This window comes from Suncus etruscus, chromosome 15 (genome assembly GCF_024139225.1).
Source record: "Suncus etruscus isolate mSunEtr1 chromosome 15, mSunEtr1.pri.cur, whole genome shotgun sequence".
Classification (NCBI taxonomy): Eukaryota; Metazoa; Chordata; class Mammalia; order Eulipotyphla; family Soricidae; genus Suncus; species Suncus etruscus.
Genome location: NC_064862.1, coordinates 28,101,763 through 28,107,619, shown reverse-complemented (window position 1 = coordinate 28,107,619; position 5,857 = coordinate 28,101,763). Strand labels below are relative to the sequence as shown.

The window sequence follows — 5,857 nt, the reverse complement described above, 5'->3', positions numbered from 1 at the left end:
CCAGAGTGAGTCCTGAGCACCACTGGGTGTTGCTCCAGGAAACAAAACAGAAGACCTTTGGCTAAGAAGACCTTTGGCTCACTGAGACAGGGAAACATTTCTGCTCACCCTGCCACAAGCCTGAACTTGATGATCAAATTGTGATTCTGCAGAGACTGTCAACTGGCTGAGAGGTCTGAGGCAGATCCTCCTTCTGAGTGCCAGGGATCGCACTCAGGGCCTCTCATATGTCTGCAAGTGCTCTTCCACTGAGACTCAGCCCCTGCTTGTATTTAGGCACAAAGAGTCTAAAACAGGGCCAGAGAGATAGCACAGCAATAGGGCTTTTGCCTTGCATGCAGCCGAACGAGGACGGATGGTGGTTCATATCCGGGAATCCTATATGGTCCTTGTTGCCTGCCAGGAACGATTTCTGAGCACCGAGCCAAGAACACCACTGGATGTGACCCAAAAAACAAACAAACAAAAAAAAAGAAGAAAGAAAGAAAGAAAGAAAGAAAGAAAGAAAGAAAGAAAGAAAGAAAGAAAGAAAGAAAGAAAGAAAGAAAGAAAGAAAGAAAGAAAGAAAGAAAGAAAGAAAGAAAGAAAGAAGAGAGAGAAAGAAAGAGAGAGAAAGAAAGAAGAAAGAAAGAAAGAAAGAAAGAGAGAGAAAGAGAGAGAAAGAAAGAAAGAAAGAAAGAAAGAAAGAAAGAAAGAAAGAAAGAAAGAAAGAAAGAAAGAAAGAAAGAAAGAAAGAAAGAAAGAAAGAAAGAAAGAAAGAAAGAAAGAAAGAAAGAAAGAAAGAAAGAAAGAAGAAAGAAAGAGGGGCCGGAGAAATAGCATGGAGGTAAGGCGTTTGCCTTTCATGCAGGAGGTCATTGGTTCGAATCCCGGCATCCCATATGGTTCCCCGTGCTTGCCAGGAACAATTTCTGAGCCTGGAGCCAGGAATAACCCCTGAGCACTGCCGGTGTGACCCAAAAACCACAAAAAAAAAAAAAAAAAAAAAGAAAGGAAGGAAGGAAGGAAGGAAGGAAGGAAGGAAGGAAGGAAGGAAGGAAGGAAGGAAGGAAGGAAGGAAGGAAGGAAGGAAGGAAGGAAGAAAGAAAGAAAGAAAGAAAGAAAGAAAGAAAGAAAGAAAGAAAGAAAGAAAGAAAGAAAGAAAGAAAGAAAGAAAGAAAGAAAGAAAGAAAGAAAGAAAGAAAGAAAAGAAAGAAGAAAGAAAGAAAGAAAGAAGAAAGAAAAAAGAGCCCAAAACCTCTGCTGTGCTTAGGGGAAGATCAGAGTCCCTGGTCTCCTAATTCAGTTTCAGTATTTGAGAATCTGCCCACCATGTAGAGGCTGCGCACACAACTCTGCCCTCTTCCTTGGTGTCAGGAATTGAAGCCAGGGTCTCACCCATGAAAGGTGCAGAATCTGCCACTGAGCCACCTTCCCAGACAGGTTGTTTTCTCTTGGTTCTCCAGCATCCACCAACATCTACACAATCTAAAGCCATGTTCCCTACTCAAGTTCACCTCAGGGCTGTGACAGGCCTTGCTAGAAAATATCTAAAGTATATAGAAAATATGTGAAGGAGAGTGAGTGCCATAGGTCCTGGGTTCAATCCTCAGGAATCAGACAGTCAATAAGCATCTTTACAGAGAAACACACAGAAAACAAAATCACACTGAGTGGGGAACAAGTGCCCAGTGGCCCGCAGGAAGCCAACAAATACCCAGTTACTTAGTCCCAGTGGCCAGCAGTGAGGTACTGAAGTGGCCGCAGGACGTAAGGCTCAACAGACTAGGAACAGGACTGGGTGCTCAAACACCCACTTGCTCCCCATGTGTGGCTTTTCCTGGAAGTTTGAAACTCCTCAAAAGATTTTCAAAAACAATGTACTTAGAGGCTGAGTTGACCAGAGCACTGAGAATTCATTGAAGGCAGCCCAGAACCCACAAGACACAAGAGAGACCCTTATGAGTATATTGTGTTTGTGCACAATGCTCACACTCAACACTGAACAGGGGTTTGGAGAAAGGGCACAAGAAGCATCCAGGTGGCACTGGCTGGGGTGTGGGGGGAGACAATAGCGATGTTTGTGTTCCCATGCTGGCACTTATCCATGGCCTCCTGAAAGGATACAGAGTTGGAAGAAGAAGAAGTGCCGATGCTCTCAGAAGAAAGTTTCAAAGTTCACTCTCTCTGTTTCTCTCTCTGTCTCTATCTCTATCTCTCTCTCCCCTCTCTTTTTCTTTTTTGGGTCACACCCCTGGTGGTACTCAGGGGTTACTCCTGGCTCTGCACTCAGGAATCAATCCTGGCTGTTTTCAGGGGACCATATGGGATGCTGTGGATCGTACCTGGGTTTGCCACAAGCAAGGTAAGTGCCTTACCCACTGTCCTAGAGCTTCAGCCCAAGTATGTGTTCCTCTTTTAAAATAGCCTCTTCCTAAATTGATATTTATAGCCTCTAGATGAATTCCTCCCAGCTTTTTTTTTTCTTCTTTCTTTCTTTTCTTTTTCCAACAGAACCACAGAACTTGAATCATCTTGTTTTTCCTCATAACTTGAGGGGGGAAAAATGGATGGTACCAGGAGCATCAGTCATATGAACATTGAGTGGAAATAAAAAATAATCAGACCTGGGCCCGGAGCGGTGGTGCAAGCAGTAAGGCGCACTAGGCTAGTTTGGACCGCAGTTCTATCCCCCGGCATCCCATATGGTCCCCCAAGCCAGGAGCGATTTCTGAGTGCATAGCCAGGAGTAACCCTGGCATCACTGGGTGTGGCCCCCCACAAAAACAATAAAACAAAAACAAAAATGATTAGACTTACACACCAAATCCAAAATCAACACCAGAATCGATACCCAATCTACAAGCTATTCACAAAGGAAACCTCTTTTTTTGTTTTGTTTTGTTTTTGTTTTTTGGGTCACACCGGCAGTGCTCAGGGGTTCCTCCTGGCTCTACGCTCAGAAATCGCTCCAGGCAGGCATGGGGGACCATATGGATGCCAAGATTCAAACCACCATCCTTCTGCATGCAAGCCAAATAAATGCCTTACCTCCATGCTATCTCTCTGGCCCCCAAAGGAGACCTCTTATGCTAGCAGTCCATGGAGCAAAGCAGGGGAGTATGGGATACATGCTGGGAACAGGGATGGAGGGAGGACAACACTAGTGGTGGGAATGACCCTAATTCTATGTCACTATGTACCTTAAATATTACTGTGAAAGACTTGTAATTAGGGCCTGGAGAGATAGCACAGCGGCATTTGCCTTGCAAGCAGCCGATCCAGGACCAAAGGTGGTTGGTTCGAATCCCGGTGTCCCACATGCCCCCCCCCCCCCCCCCCCCGTGCCTGCCAGGAGCTATTTCTGAGCAGACAGCCAGGAGTAACCCCTGAGCACAGCCAGGTGTGGCCCAAAAACCAAAAAAAAAAAAAAAAAAGACTTGTAATTCACTTTGATAACAATAAATATTATTAAAATAAATAAATAAAATAAAAAAGACTCTTCCCAGCACTCTTCCCTTCATGAGAGTCTGTCCTGTGAGACATAGGCCATACTGAACACTGGGACAAGAGCACTGGGAAGTATAAAGGTCAAAGCGCTGAAATGCCCAAGAGTGGGAGGGCTTAGGAATAGTGGCTGCCAGAATTCAGCCTCTGGGGTCTCCTATGTGGTCCAGCTGGTCCTGCAAGAGGGAAAACTGGTCCTGTGAGCTCCTAGAACTGTCAGTCCATCTGTGGCTGACCAGGGAGTGAGAGAACTGAGCAGTGAAGATGATGAAGATCATGTAAAAGGGACTGTGATGGCAGTGGAGGAGACCATGGCAGCAGTCTGGCCTGGAATAATGCTGGCAGTGCTGCTGTTGCCTGGGGCACCGTCAGTCGGGGGCTTGCTGTTAGGCTATGTCTTGGCCCTGCTGCTTCTTGAGAGGTAGTGCCTTGACCCAGAAGAACAGCAAGACCTTGGTGAGGAAAAGCAGCATGACAATGATGAAGGCCCAGGCTAGCTCAATATGGCAGCGAATGTGCTCATGCAGCAACTTCTTGACCAAGCTGAAGCTGTGCATGTTGCTCACAGCCTCAATGCTGGGCAGGATGCAGGTGCTGATCATGAATACAAAAAGGTGCTCGGCCACCAGGGCCTGGTGCAGGTATTGAAATTCCTGAACAGGCTGGTGGGATGTCATGGTCTGTGCCATCTGCAGGTAAGGTACAGGCAGGCTGGGTGGTAGGACCCTTACAGACCAGCAAGTTGAGTTCAAGTCCTTGTACTCCCTCCATGAGGTTCTTGGGCCACTCACTGGGCTTCTATGAGCCTCAGTTTTTACACCTATGTAAGAGGCTGAAACTGACCTTCCCTCCCGAGGTGGAGCAGTGGAAAGACAGGACTGATGGAGGAAGTGAATTTGGGGCCCAGGCTGCCTGGGTCCACATGAGCTGGGTGTGTGCAGGAGAATTAGGAGCCTAAATTACCTCAGCTGTGTATCAGTGACATCACAGTAGTTCACAGGATGAAAGCTGATTTCCAACTCCTGCCTGGCAAACATACATGCCTTGCCTCCAGTAGACTAGGGTTCGATCCCCAGAACTGAATGCCTCCATGCATTGTGATTGGGAGCTACCCCCAATCACTGAACTGGGAACAACGTGCCTCAGCATCCCTCATCCTGCCTATTGTGTAAAAACAACCAAAAAATTATCAGCAAACAAAAACCCAAAATGTCTGCATTGAAGAAGTAATTGCTGGGGCCAATTAAATAAAAGAGCATACAAGATAAACACCCTCCTGCTGGACTATCATTTTGGCCCTGCCACCCACCTAACCACGTTTCTTGTTTAGCTGCATGTAGCATTAAATAATTAACGATGGTGGTGGATGGAGAAGGATGGAGATGGATGGATTTTTCTCTGCCATCCCATGCCACGTGGCTCCGCAACCCCCATTCAGCTGGCGGGTCCTAGGTTTAGGTGAACGGCAGAATCAGACTCATCCAGAGACAGGCATCAGGAAGCATCAACTTTATTCATGCCCTATTCACCACATGTGTGGCTTATCTCATAACCCTTCAAGCACAGCCATTCTTCGCTAGCCCTACATCTTTTTTTTTTTTTTTTTTTTTTGATTTTTGGGCCACACCCGGTAATGCTCAGGGGTTAATCCTGGCTATGTGCTCAGAAGTTGCTCCTGGCTTGGGGGACCATATGGGACACCGGGGGATCGAACCGCGGTCCGTCCAAGGCTAGCGCAGGCAAGGCAGGCACCTTACCTTTAGCGTCACCGCCCAGCCCCTAGCCCTACGCCAGGAATGGGCGGGGTCTTGCAGGTAAGGTCAAGTTACCTAGGGAGAAAGGGTGGGGGATGAGGCTTCAGCTGCAGACACCACCTCCATGCCCAGCTCTGACAAGGAAAGAGCTGGGCGGGCAGATGCCGTCCTTCCTGGCCAAGCTCTTTCTGAGAACTGTGCCCTGATACACAGGGAATCTCAAAAGGCTTCTCAGATGTCAGGGCCCTCTGTTAAGTGTCATGGGGGTGCAGGGGAGCACTCCTAAACCCCATAGCCATCTCCTCCACAAGCCCCAGCTCTGAAGTACTGCTATACCCTAGTTCCTGGAGCCCCATGGATCTGGGGTCACTTGGAACACCTGGAAGGAAATGTAGCCCACACCTTTAATAATAGGCTTGAATCCCACTGTTCTCTGCACCATCCCCAATGCTAGGGTTTGGAGCATGGATTCTGTCAGCAATGTAGGCTACATTTCCTTGGACTCTTCTCTGAGCCTGCCAGGCCCATAATGAGCAGTTCAGGATGGCTTTAACCTTAGTGAATTGCTGCCCTTGGCCCTGGACCCACTACCTGATGCTCCTGACTATCTTATTTGC

The 5,857-nt window shown here is 47.5% G+C and overlaps 1 pseudogene; it reads right to left on the bottom strand.

Moving 5' to 3' along the window:
• Window positions 1-3,507: 3,507 nt before the first annotated feature.
• LOC126029774 (calcium release-activated calcium channel protein 1-like) lies at window positions 3,508-4,163 on the bottom strand (annotated as a pseudogene).
• Between the last annotated feature and the right edge of the window lie 1,694 nt (window positions 4,164-5,857).